General features: G+C 42.0%; 1 protein-coding gene across 1 annotated transcript in view; it reads left to right on the plus strand.

Annotated features, from left to right (window-relative positions):
* Nucleotides 1-14,977, plus strand: part of fto (FTO alpha-ketoglutarate dependent dioxygenase) — a 112,109-nt gene that overhangs the window by 366 nt on the left and 96,766 nt on the right. The gene's annotated exons all lie outside the window — the stretch shown is intronic.

Genomic DNA, 14,977 nt, shown 5'->3' on the forward strand with positions numbered 1-14,977 from the left:
CATAAAGCTTTAGTGCTAGCTTGCCAATTCAAAGATGTACAGTTATGTGTAAACTCAATAAACTCGCGAGGACAAAGCTGGCCAATGTATATCCAGGAGGAAGGAGCTCTTTAGAAGGCATCGAGGGCATGGGTCGTCTATCCATCCTTAAAGCTTTATTAAAACGTACGAATAAAAGACGTGCGATTCATAAAAATACAGAGGCCCACGATACGCTTCCACCATAACATTGCCTTAACCTTACGCTTTATCGATTAGCTTGCTTTTCTCCTGAGCCACCCATCTTAATGAACGTTTCTTAGGGCACTAATGAGGTGTTAGCCAACAGGTGAATTGACGTGAAACTTATACTTCACAGCATGCATCAGTCGTGACATCACGGCGTGTCAATAAAACGTATGCAAACGCCAACATAAAAACACGCTTTAGAAATAACGCTTTAGGATTATTTTAGGAATGCAGTTGGTAATTGGATTGGGGTTTTGATATGATTAGGCTATAATCATCACATGTACACATGTGCACGATTTGGAAAAACTTCCGCCCACATTCGGAAAACAGCAATCACCGGGAAGGTCTTATACTATCTGTATGACTCGATATGCCCTCGATTGTGTTACATATACAGGGGGCAGACAAACATGTGCCCTATGCTTGTAAATGGGTTTTAGAATTCCAAATGCGTATAAAATAGTACGGCTACGATATCGTCCACACATCGACGTTGTCGGAAGGCTCAAGATCTTGTGACAGTCAAACTGAGAACGACCCCATTCATTTTCCAGCATCGTCCTTTGTGTGGATTATGAGTTGTTTCCAGGAAAGGACAGTAATACATTTACGATTAGTGGGCAACGGAAATGTGCATTGTTTAATATATGATTTTGAACCTCATGGCGTTAAAAAATGGCATTCCTTATTGTCTTAATAGTTTTCGCAACAACAGGTTGTAGGTTATGTGTTTCAAACAAGATGTGTATATTGATATAAATGCCAGAATCAGAATCACACTGCGCTACAAAATGAACATTTTCTTTCTGCTGCTATTTCATATGGCACATATGTTTGGATCATGTAAGACAGCACAGAAAATATGCAAGACGTGGTTCCTCCCGTTTATTGAAACAGCTGTGGTGACCATATGAAGTGCAGAGAGAATTCTTTCCAGCTGGCCATCATATGGGTAAACTCAATGGTTTTGCTCATCTTTTCTTGGAATAAAGGGATGACAAATATAAGGATGAAAGAGTAACATGGTGACCAAATAATGTGCTGTTAGTGGCTAAACAAGGAAATGTTTTTTTTTTTTTTTTGCTACTAGAACTACTGGAAAACCACAAATGAAGCATATTATAAAGTAAATATTAATCCTCGTAGCTTTCTATTATTATTCTACAGCAGTTGCTCATAATAAATAAGAACTGTTTTTCAGTGAATTTGTCAATTTATAGTCAATTTGTCAATGTTTCAAACCAGTTATAGTTTTTTTTTTCCCTTCAAATTTCACAATTACTCTATGTTAGTTTACTGAAGCCAAGTGCATCTTGAAGGGCTTTGAGATTTTTAAATGAGTCATTCAGACCCATATCCCCGCTCGAACCCTGTGAGACCAGTAACTTTCATGGGACATCTGAATAATTACATTGACCTGATGGATGTGTTTTCTAGCCAATAAATAAATGAGATAAACAGACTCGATCAATAACTGTAGAACTGGCTGATATATTAGCAGAAACAACTAATGATAATAACCCACGTTTATTATTCACAGCTTCATACAGTTTAAATAAAAAGGAGTTCAGAGCTGTTAAACAGGTCAAGTGTTTGGGTATGAGCTAGTGTGCATTCGCTAACTGACACAAGATCAGTTACATTCTTAATTGATATGTGTCTTGCATCATTTTACTACAGAAAGTAATTTTGTTGTTTTAACTCCCCATTTAAATTCAAAACAGATCACCTCTCAAATATAAATTAAGAACTTATTGAGAGATCATGTGCAGAAAACACCATATATTAGTGTTATACACCTATAGTGACAGAAATAATGAAATGGTGATGAAATATCATATTTCATAGTGATTGGTTTGTAGTATGTAGTTCTCTGTATTGTTCCTTTCTGTATTTTTTATTTGAACATTTTGATCTCCTGGTTTGTGTATAGATATAACCTGGTGAAGAGTAGCTATTTCAAAAACTGTGCAAAAAAAATTGAAATGCATTGCTTACAGAATATGTTAACCTGACTTGCCTGCATAGTATATTTGTGGTACATTTTCAGTACAAATGGCAGTCTAAACAAAGGGCTGTACTTGTTTTGCTATAGCAGGTCTTTCAGATTTTTGAAGTGTTTGGTTTTAGGATTATTAATATTATTTTAGCTTTGTGCTGTTGAGTCTTTTTTCCGTAGTTTAGCATTGAAATCCTTTCTGGTATTTCCCTTTTCTTTGCTGCCTCGTCTGCGCTAAGGAACTTTGATTTCCTGATACTTTTATCCTGTGAAAAGCCATGAAAGCCATGATCCGGTGTCAATGCAGTTTAAGTCAAACTAACGTAAGAATAGCTTATGAAAAGTATGAAAATGGTCGTAATCAAAACAGACAGTCCAAATAATGATCACGCAGGGTCACCAGATGTTTCAAGGTCCTTTGGCCACCCTTTGCGCCACTGAGATGGAGGTCATTCGTTTTCCTTCAGCTGTGCAGGTTAACACAAGCTGTTAGGAAGCTGTTAATTTCTTAATATTAATTAAAGTGGTTTGCGTTTCCCCGGGCCATACTGTTAAATGAAGTATCATGGGAGGCAAGAGCTGGTTATGTGGCCATAGATTCAAATGCAGTTAATCAGCTCCCTGCCACAAAATGCTAGCCTGTGAATTAGTGTAAATGTAACAATTTATGATGACTAACACAGTCATCTTGTCATGTCAGGCTCCTGTTTAGCTGTAGTGGATGTCGGTGTCAGCAGAATCAGTGGCTTGTTTGCCACCAGCCTTTTTTTTGTTTTAGTTACAGCACAGGCCGCACGCACTATTAATGGACCAATAATTGAGAAATAGTGCTGGGCGCTCCAGTGAATAATGCCTAGCTGCGCAGAGGTGGCAGCCATGCGGGCCACACTAAGCAAATTTACATTCGGGACCTGTAAAGAATGGGGGGCACGCCGCACGCCGCCCCTGACTTCATCAGACCCCCACAGATTCAAAAAAAGGGTAAAAATACTGCTCTGGCTGATAATGACACCATTACACTAATGGACCTAGCAAATGAAGGAGAGCCCAGACACAGTGCTTTATTACCAGAGGGGGCAGTTTCCTCACTGCCTTCGTAATGGCCAGAGTACCAAGTATTGATCAGCCCGTCACGCTGCTAATCCTCTATAAAATTACTTATCGCGAGGAAGTGTTGGGCTGGCCCCAGCTCGTGCCTCGCACCTTTTACTGCTGGCTGGGCGAGGGCCGTAGGGCTGTTTGCCTCCCTGTGATTTAGGGGCGTGTGGGTGGAGCCTGCCAGTGCGTCGGACAACTCAATCTTCTCTCCTTTTGTCTCTCTCCTTTTTTTTTTTTTTGGAAAAACACACCAGCTTTCATTTAATTAAAGGACAGGGAATTATCTACCTCTGCTCACTTTATGGCTTGGTCAGTCATTGGAAAAAGGGACGTGTTTAGTGTTATCTCTTGTAATTGAGTTGTGACGTAAATTACGGAAGGCTTTTCCCTTTCGTGTCATCAGCAGTTTGAAGCAGGCCTCAGAGTTTGGTGCTTGTGTTGGTTTGATAACAGCAAACAGTTTGTCACAACTCTGATGTACCATACTGTATGTGGTTTGAGTGAATGAACGTGGAAGGTCAGCCTAATTTTGCTGTGAGCCCATTCCAGCAGAACTGTATGTTAAGGTTTCTGGTTGCATTTTTATCAGTTTATTTGTATGTCACTTGTGACACTCAGATTAAAAAGTGAATCATGTGTTCGGACATCTATAAACAAATGTTGGATTTTTTCCAGAGAAGTTATTCATATAATTTATTGTCATCACATGATTGAGAACTGTGTGGGGAACCTCGCCATGAATAAAAAGTCAATTAACTCAACTCATGGCTCCCTGTGTACAGACCTTGTGATCTGTCATTTCTGGGGCCTCATAGCCTCCTCAAGCCATTTATTTAAAGGCGTGAAGTTGCCTCATCAGCATATCTTTCATCACCTCTGCCCTCAGCTAATCAAATAGTTTACCTTAAGGGAAACATTTATCTCTCTCTTTCACTATTACCATTTCTGTAGCTGTAAAGATATATATTTCTGTCCTCAGAAGGCTGCAACAGTGAAACTAGGTATTGATCAAGATATTTGGTAATTTCTTTCTGCATCGCCATCAATATCGTGTCAACATCTGTCCATGCTGTGGTTGACCTCACAAATAGCTGCCTTTTTTTGTTCCCATCGGAGTTCAATGATATACTATTCTGAAACCTAAATCAATGAATGAATATGAAGTTTTAAGTAATATTTCACGACCCCGAGGGCTCTGCTGTGATGCTGAATTGATTGGATGTGGGGTTGGGGGTTGATTAGTTGGTCGTGAGGGTTTGCTCTGTGAGTGTGTGTGTGTGTGTGTGTGTGTGTGTGTGTGTGTGTGTGAGTGTGTGTGTGTGTGTGTCTGTCTGTCTGTGTGAATGTGTGCATATACTGCAGTGACAGAGTTCACAGCACATTCTCTTACTCCTTCCTAAGCCCCTGCCACCATTGGTGGTCAGAAATGTCAGGGCAGGTTGGGAGACTGACATTAAGCCAGGTGTTTTATTTTTTAACACAGTGATCTGAAGGGTAGAGTCTCCCATTGACCCAAGAGTTGGCACAGCTGGACTTGAAATCGGAATGAGATGAAATGAAATGAAACGGAAATGCAACTTTCAGTTATTTGATTTATTTCGACTTTTTGATTTTTTTCTTTTTTTTTAAGCTAAGGAGGTACTTTTAACTTACAATATATGTTCTGTTGAGAAATAAATATTTGAAAGCTAGATAAATACAATACTGTATAAATAGCATTGATTTAAAGAGATCCCTTTCTACTAATCTTTACCAGTGCATTTAGTAGCCCTAGTACAGACCATTGTCTTATGCATGCCATATTATTTTATTTGCTGTGCTCTGTAAAGTGGCATATTATGTACACTACATGCCAGTATGTGCTTTATGTCTGGAAGTCTAGTAGGCTAGCTCTTACATGTGAAGTAACTGCATTCACCAGTTGACTAGTACTGTAGTAACTACGTGAGCTGTAGTTACTGGTTCACTAGTATATCTAGTGTCGAAACTACATCCATAATAGCTGTTAGTTGACATTTTTTGCGACTGTACTGTGCACTAATGTCTGGTGCATAGTACTTTTTATTAGTAGGCTGCTGTTTGCTTGGTGAGGTTTGTCTGCTGCAGAGGCTTGCTTGGTATTCCATCTTTTGAGGCATGATGGCACTGAGGTCCCTTCCTTCACATTCTCCATGACATGCATCATGTAGAGCAGTTCAGTAGATCACCCATCAGTTTCAATACGGTAGCAGTCCAGATGACCTGCATTTACAGAGCTCATCTGTCCGGCAGGGCCATATCACAAGTGATGTAGGTTAAATAATCAATCCGATCAATAATCCATAGCGGCTCAACGCCCACTGAATAAACATGTGAATGACCTAGCAACCTCCCAGTGAAGCCCACAACCTCCAGAGATTTCATTAACCACTGTCTGAGATCTAGGGGGGTCACCGTTTTCATGCATATGTGATTAGTCCAACACATTGGGGATGGAGATGACACTGGGGATGAGAACACCAGCCAGCTGGTGGGTGGTCCCAGATGCCTCCTGTTTAAAGTATGAGAAGCTAGGGTGCCATCTGCCATATCAGAACATGTCAGAACATTTTTGACACAATAACTGAAGGTCCAGTCACGTGAACTGAAATCAGTTACACCATGCAAAAATTACAATAAGTCAAAAAAAAAGAAAAAAAAATCAGGTCAAGTTGAAAGTCTAACAGTGCCTTAAATTGTTGATTTACTCATTAAGTGCAATGGTGGGTAGGGGCGGACTACCCGTGGGAACCCACAGTAACTCATTTTCAGTGTTTATGCCACTCACTCCATTTTAAGAGCTGTTGTCATTTCATTGCTATTTGTTTTGTGGTTATTTTTGAATTAACGACTCACCTTTCCAACAAAGTGGAAGGCCTTAATGTGAGCATTGCCTGAAATCTGGTTTCCATTTTAAGCCTAGGCCCTCCATTCACAAAACCTGCAGGAGGGCATTTCACAAGCCACCGTTGATATTCACAGTTAATTTGTAGATCATAAGTTTCTTCCATAAATGAGTGTAGTAAAGTCTGTGAGAAGACCTGGCACTGGTAGCATTAGCTGTTGGAGACCGTGGGAGCGGGAAGTACCTTTGTGATTTTACTTCTACTAACATTGCTCTCTGCCAACTCTCTGGACTGCATACCCACAGCCGTGTGCCATAACTCTCTGAAAAAAAAAATAACACGCCATCTCATTCCTCAAATCAAAATTTGTGTAACAAGTCAGGATAATTCTTTTACTGATCATTTTTCATTTTGTCATATATTTCAGGTATTTATGATATATTCGGAGGATGCAAAATTAGAGAGCAATTATTTAATTTACAGTGCAAAATTGTTGCAAACAGGTGAGATGTCAGCTGCGCTAAAGTCGCTGTTTTACAGATTGGTTTTCATAAGAGCATAATAAAGTGCATACAGTTGGATGGATGCAGTGTAGCAATCTTACAGTTCAGGTTAACGTGTGCTGTGACATACGATTGATGTTTGGTGTTTATGGGGGCACAGCTGTACAAACCCTCCTTCTTTTCTAACAGTTCTTAGAATACATATTTGCTGTAATGAAACAAACACTGCAAGATTTATTTACACTGGTAAAGCAGTGTATTCTGATGAGGTAGCCAGCAGTGATGTAAGTGACACACATTTCTGACAGTCGATTAGTTGATGGCTAAATGTTTGCATGGAAAACTTTGAACATCAGAATTGTTAATTTGGTTGAGGTGTGGTATGTGACTGCATTTTGCCTTGTTTGTTTTTAATTACCTCTGAAATGGAGAGGGGGTCAGATTGATGGGTGGCAGTTTGACTAGCATGCTGTCAGCTCCTGCTTTTCATAAATGGGTAATGGACTCATTGAGGGCCCCATGATATGTGCCCATTCGGGCTGAATGGGAGTGCTTACTGTAGCATGTTCTCCAGGAGAAAATCTCTCCTCTGCACTGGAAGCAGGACAGCTGCCTTTCATCACTTAACCTTTGACCTCAGAATCCCCCCTACTAAGTACTCATCTGGAGTGAGCTGGAGGGGTTCTGAATGACAGGCCTCCGCTGCCTTTGTGCCTGTCATTATTTGACTTTTACACTTGGGTTACGTCATGGTTTTCAACCTGTTCTGTTAAACAGTCAGCACTTCCACCTTCCAGCACTGTCAACAACATCAAGCACATAAAAATGCTGACTGAAGCCCCTGTCCTCCTACCACAGTCTTGGCAGACCCCCATCTGCTGTTTCCCTCATTCAGATGATCTCCACTGGGGTGAGGGTCAGATCTTATTGCTGGGATGAAAATCCTGTCTTCAGTAGGAGATAGCAAGAGTGAGAGGGGAGGGTAATTTCATTGTGCAGTGAAGTGCAAGCTTTGTCATGGCCATCCTGGAGGGCTGTGTAGTGAATGACTGCCAGGCTGGGATCACCTGTCACCTGCAGTGTTGATTGCTGCCTAGTTCTGTAATACAAGGCTGCCAAGAGGTCAGCTGCTGTCATTTGTCCCTGTTTACTGTGACCTGTTCCAGTGAAGAAAGTATGTATGCATATACACAGTTTGCCAACTGACTGAACACTGCAAAAGAGGGGTACTTATTGGACATCACTCGATTTAATGACCTAGTTGTTGAACTGCCAATAAGGTCTTGGATAGTCATTTCTTTCAAATGTTTTTGTGGTTGTTTGAAGGATTGTTCTGATAGGTGCTGCTTATTCTTTTAGTTTGAGGTTTAGTAACCAGAAGTAGTTTTGAAGACTAGCTTTTGAAAACTCAATTTGATTTCCAAAGGAATATCTCTTGTGTTTTATGACCCCTTGGACGCAGCAGGTTTAGATTTTAGTGTAGTTGTGGGATTTGCACTCTTTCTCCAGATTGCATTAAATAGTGACATACTGTTTTGGCTGAGGTGGACAGGACCCATCTTGTGTTCAGCTCCATAGTGAAGTGTGAAGTCAAACTTGTTAAGTTGAGTTAAAAAGTTAAGTTGAATAAAACCAGTGGCATTTTCAGGCATGTGTGGAATTATGTAGATGTGGAAAAGCTATTGATGCTATTTTCATGTCTGAAGTACAAACTTGACATGCCTGTTGTGAGTGTTGGATAGACAGGACTATAAAGGTGAGAATGGGGCACCTGTGATGGATGAACACTGTCTCTTCTAGCTACTAAAAAGTGCTGTGTAGTAGGCCTTGACTATGTCTGGATGATTCAGTTTACCAGATGCTTCCCTTTGTTGGAGGTGTAATGCTGGCCCAGCAATTGGGCCTGAACCACAGTTGATACTGACGGACCCTTTCTCTTGTTATTCTGAAGAGGCGGGACTCAGTGAGTATTTAAATGGGTGCTCACAGCTTACAGGTGCTCAGAGGTATGCTTAATATTCTACTAGGTCCGCTATCATGCGCACTGCACACTCGGATGCATATGAATGTGACCGTGAACATTGTCATTTCAGAGCTCTAGTATGTATGGATCTTATTACTCAGTGCAAATGATTATCCACGAGCAGAAGTCTGACTGTCCCCAACTCCCGGGGAACAGACAGCCTCCGCGGCGTTACGTCTGTTTGTAAGTCCTTCCACCGCGCATGGATGACAATAGGGATTAGCGCGGAGGTTCTTTAAACACTTTTCCGAGAGAGAAGCTGAGTTAATGCTCCCTTATCAGCGTCTTCAGCATGCCTCTGCAGTACTTTTTCCTTCACTGTCAATTAGAAAGGGGATCATCAACTTCAAGAGTATAAAATGTTCTAACACTCATATTATTATGTGAAGCTAAGTCGGTGACAGATGTTCTTAGCTTAATTCCCTACTTGTTTTTTTGTCTTATAATTAATTTATGTATCACCGTTGTATTTTTTTTTCCACGATAGTCTTGGAAGCCATTGCTGTGTCAGAGAGGATTCTTGGCTGTCAGTTTGTTCCGCTCTTTTGAGGCGGAAATGGCAGGTGTTTGCGGTGTCAGAAGCGTTGGAGGTAAACCCTATTTAAATGGGCCCGCGTGCAGCTCCGCACATGTTGTTTTGGTTTTCGTAGGATAACTGACTGTGTCAGAAATCAGAAGCGCGGGGGCCGTGTTTTATTAATGCAGAAAACGGGAGCCCCCGATTGAAACCATTACAACAGCAACGTGTGGCTTGTAGTTTTGTTTTGAAAAGTAAACCTCTGATTTCTTACGTTATGGCTTTTGATCCATTTGTCGATCGGGAGCTCTGGGGATTTCTACTTACTTTAGTAAAATTACTGCACTTCACACAACAGAGGACTGAATAGAGCAGTGGCAGCATACAGTATATGGGCGGTGTGAGAAGACAGACTACTAATAGGCTCTCTCTCCAGTCTCCCCATTCCGCTGACAGCTTCACCTTTTGTTCTCTCCTATGACCCACTTTCATCCAAGGATATGTGACACGTTTTGCCGGATGATCAAACGAGCCGGTGACGCCTGATTAGGAAGCATATCCTGTTTACGGTTGTCTCTACACAGGACCCTCAGACAGCATGGGAGACCTCACCTCGGCTAATTAAATGTACACCTGAGAGACCGGCCTTGACAAGAACTAGAAGGGTATACTGCATAACGTATGATGCATATTGTACTGTGTCAATGAGCGTGATGCATTTCACCAGCAAATCTTACAGTCATACAGTAGTCATCTTCTGTGCTGTTTGACAAATTCTGTGGTAGTAGTATGGAGGATCATATTGTGTTTATATCATTACTCAAGAGTGAAATTTTGTGTTTGTGTTGTTGTTCCAACAAACCTGAATGTTTATTCTTCTTTGTCATTTTTTGCTCTTTTTCTGCCATGAAAAACCCTCAACAGTTTCACTCAATTTTGCTTGTATTTGGCACACTTACTTCCCATAGTCAACAAAATACTTTTTGCAGCACAATGTCATTTGAAGTCCAGTATAGTTACCAAACACTGTTTTACCCATTTCTAATTTCAACTTCAGCTCATTCAGCCGCTCATCTCTCATTTGGCTTATTATCAGGAATGGTCTCTTGATGTGCATAAACGCCATGGTCAACCGTGGCCAGTAAGATTCCACAGTATGCTACAGAGTGACGTAATATTGACTGATCTGGTTCAGATTTGACATGTAGTGTCTATGTTTGTGTGTGAAAAAACTGACAGTTATAAGAAGTCATTAGGAGTCACAAGCCATCAAGAAACATGTTTCTAGTGTTTTATAGCATTTACTCATTCATCTGACATTCAACACATTTGTCACATATGAACCGTAAATGTGTGTCAATACCTGGCCGTGGCATTAGGCCACAACGAATAATGGCTTCTGATACTGTCTCTAGGTGAACTCTTGACATAGTTGAAAACCATCAGTTGCTTTCAGAGCATACAGTCGAGTATGTTGTGTCTCAGGCCTTCATTTTGTTCTTCAGTAAGGCACAAATATGCCTTCAGCAGGATCCATTGTTTGTTAATGCATATTTTCTTCATTAACATGTTAAAAACTGTACGTCAGCAATGAAAGATACCAGAATTAGCATGTTTGGTGGATTTTATGCCCAGAATTGTATTTTCACAACTCAGCTCCATCATTGGCCTTGCCTGTATCCATACATACCTGGCTGAGACTGGCTCAAATGATGGCTTTGTGGGAACAGTGTTGCATTTTGTACATTTTAAACAGAAAACATAAATGGAGGGTCCACCAGCAGGCATTACCAATTTAAAGCACATGTGACATGTGACTTGTCCGTAGATGAGCGTAGGGGTGTCCGAGTGTGCAATCACAGGGACTGCACGGTTGGCAAGGGGACGTCACTCGGGCAACAGCCGGCCTGTGATTTGTTGCCTCTGCCCCGCCCCCTTTCAGGCTCAGAATTGACCTGTCCCAACTGCTGGTCACGCTGTATTACATAGGTTTGATGAAGTAATTACTTCTAGGCCACTGACTACAAGCAAGATTAATAGTTTTTGAAACGGCTGTAATGGAGGGCCGACCCAACTCAGCTTAAGCATTATTTCCTCTTTCACCCGGCACCCATCTTTCTCACCTCCGGGCTGTGGCAGGCTGTGATTTATATTTGTTCTGCTCTACCCATGGGGGGCTGGGGCAGGGGTGCTAGGGGAGACAGGTCTGTTAGGATTGTGTCCTTCCTTATTAGAGAAAGGAGTGTTTAAAGTGGTCCTATCAGATCAGGTTCTGTCCTATCAGAGAGTATATTCAGACACAGTAGACATGCTCGTAAGCCTGCTGTTCCTCTCTGAGTCTGTCTGCATGACCTGACCTTCTTTTGATACAGTGTAAAAGTTCACTTGTTTGATATATGTGTGGTCAACTGACTCTTAATCTAGTATCTAGTATTTTATTAGTTATCACCTTCTGAAATATGGACCGAGGATATACTTCGCAGTTGAGAACAGAAATAAATTTAGTTTGAAAAGGTGGAATAACACAGGATATGTTGTTTTTAGTACACCATAGCAGATTCATGATTTTCTGCAGAACGACATACCTTAATGTTTAATTGTAATGAATGTGGAAACAAAACTGTCTGTGAACCTTTTACGTGAATTTTGCAAGCCAATATAAATAGCTGATGTGTTTGCCACCTACTTTATATAAACACATTCCACTAATGCCTCCTGTTGCTAAGCCCCTTCATTTTCACATGATATGATTAAGTAGCTTTCCAGAAATGCAAATCTTCTGGATTCATGCTGTGAATGACCACCGGCAATGTGTTTAAATTTAGAAGTATCAGATGATGTCCAGGCCCGACTATGCCGTTAGTTAGTGAAACCAGTTCATTTCTTTCGTATCCACAGTAGTTTGCAGCTCTAGTTAGCTCTCCATTTTGTCAAACCGCTGGCCTTGTTGTGCTGTTTGGCTGTTTTATTTGTGGTTCGCATATCGCAGGTGAGATGTTTGTGAGGATGGATTAATGGAATGTGTGTGAGACTGTATTGTGAGGTACACGAGCACTGGCAGGATCAGACAGCTTTTAATTTGCCATACATTTCTTTCCTCGCCTTTAATGCCATTCAAGGGTTAACTGTGCCTCTGGGTTTCCCACAGCAAGAGGGACTGCGTTTATGGAACAAAACTGTCCATAGTTTTGAGCATAAAACGATGAATGCTATGGCACCATGATGCCAAATGTCAAACACATTACACAGCCGTCAGGTGCAGGTCGGCTTTTGTCCCCAGCACCTCGGATTTTTGCATGGGAGAAAGAGAAAACAGCAAAGGATTCTACTGGTCTGGGGTCCCTTTTCTTCTGTATGGCCACTGCTTGGATAGGCTTCTTCATTTACAGTCCTTATTTAGACTGATTTAGACTCTGTGTTGCTCCTCAGTACCACTGAATGTTGAGATTTACACAGCTGTTTCATAGTGTGTGTGTGAGTGTGCTTATCCATTTTGTAGAATCTGTATCTGTCTCTGACTGTTCTTTGTAGATAATAAGCATTAATGAACAGATTATTTATTATTGATTTAATTATTTGGTAGATGCTCCTGCCCAGAGTGACATATGAGGCCACCCTAGCAAGATACATTGGGTGCATATAACAGCACCAATAAAACAGGAACGTATTTACAAAGTAGCTGGTAACAGTAAATAAGCATCAGTTAGAAAAATTGTGCTGTGATAACAATATAACAGGAATTATTTAGAATTGTCATAATAATAAAAGTAAATCCAAATTCATTGGGAGCTCTTTAAAAATAGTTGCTGCTGCCATTTGATAAATCTTTTTGACGAATCTGAGAAAGCAGGAAGTGAGTATGGGAACAGAATGGAAAGTGGCCTTGACTCCAATACTGCGAGTGTCAGCTAGACTGTACTATTGGTACAGAAAAGCATCTCTGAAAAAATGCACCTGGTAATTTTATTTGTGATGCAAAGATGAAATCTGTTAGGAAGCTAACAGTTGGTATTTGCAGAAAGTGGCAAGGTCATGACTAAAGTAGGTTTTAAATGCTATACATATGTGCAAAAGTCACTTAAGAATGCAATATATTCCACTTTCCTGTGAGGAATGAGCCAAAAACAGTGAGTTGGCAGCTATGTTTGCTTGTGTGTATATGTGTATGTGAGTGTGTATCTGTGTGCACACATGAGTGTGTGTGTACTTGTGTGTACAGGTATCACTGTATGTAAGTGAGCGTGTGTGCGAGGTGTGCGCGTGATCGAGGGTGCGCGCGTGTACGTGTGTGCGTGTGACCGAGCACGACAGCGCATGTGGTCGGTCTCCCTGGGCTCTGTCAGCTCTGATTATTGCTCTCCGGGGAGGCTCCTGACTGATGCCATTATCACGAGTGTGCAGAGCAGAGACTCGGAGAGAGACTCACTAACACCCTGTTTACGCTGAGTGGGGGAGCTCACAGGGCTGTGCTGTCAGATATGCGAGGTGCACCACAGCTCCGTACAACTAAAACCAACCGCATACTTTTACTCAAAAGAGCGAAACAAAGGAAACCTTGGGCCATCGGCTCTGGTTTTCTGGTTATTACCATAGTCTGAATATTTGAATAAAAACAGTCAGCCTTGTGTCACCTCATGCAAGTTCTGCTGAATTCAGCCGTTACAGTAAGAGGCTGTGCTGCTTATTTAAATCTTCATTGACTTTTAATACTTCTGTCTGTCTGCCACAGTTGCTTGGTTGGCCCTGTGCTATTGTTCAGCCCGTGACCTGGGTGGGTACGTGTCTGTCCTGCTGCAGCCCCGGCTCTGTAGGCCTGCCTAGTGCAGGCGGTCAGCTGGCTTTGCTTTTCTTCCCCCAGAAGGTATAAACAGGCCGGCGAGCTCGGCATGCGTTCGAGACAGCCTCCCTGACACCCTCTTTAATTAGCCCGCGCCTCGCTGAGGTTGGCGGGTGCACGGGCTGACTGCTGGAAGGGGAGAGGGGAGCCTAGCAGTGTGGACTTGGGGTGCAATCTGCTCACCCGTCCCACAGCGCTCTCTTCCCTCGCCTTTGCTCTCCTACTTCAAAGCGGAAGAGGGGCTGTTGAGCTGTCACTAGGTGGCACTTGGATATCACTGTATGTGAGACGGGCTCCCTCTCTCCCTCCCTCTCTCCCTCAGCAGGGAGAACTTCCCAACGCCCGTGTGTTTGTTTTATTGTTAAAGGGCAGAGGGTAATATATTCCCCTCCCCTCCAGCCAGGCATCGCCTGCCCCGGAACATGCCCTTCTCTGGCTCTACCCTGTGAACTCTGCTGATTTGGTGTAATAATTAGCAGAATTCGACACTAACGGGGGTATTTAGCAGCGCCCACCTTTCGTTCGGACACGTCCCTGTGCGTGAGGGCGTCTGCGTTCTGATGGAAGGAAATGGGCCTGGTCAGGCCCGTAGTCCTACGCGTCGGAACCACTGTTGTTTTCACTGGCTTTATATTAACCTCCATTTTACCATATGTGCTCTGTGCCTCACAAACAATTACATTTTCAAATCAGCCCTGCTGCAGCAACTGTGTAAACCTCCTCTGTTAATCTTTCACAATTCAGGCTACTGGGAAAAGTCAAAAGAAGATTAAGTTATTAAATTCCTGGTAGAATATTTCCTTTTGTTCGCACTGAGTGAGAAGGAAGGAAGGCAAATTGAGCAGATCTCAGGCAAAGCTAAATTCCACCTGTCATGTTTTGAATTTAATGCAATTTAGACAAGT

Source organism: Megalops cyprinoides, chromosome 13, assembly GCF_013368585.1.
Source record: "Megalops cyprinoides isolate fMegCyp1 chromosome 13, fMegCyp1.pri, whole genome shotgun sequence".
Lineage (NCBI taxonomy): Eukaryota > Metazoa > Chordata > Actinopteri > Elopiformes > Megalopidae > Megalops > Megalops cyprinoides.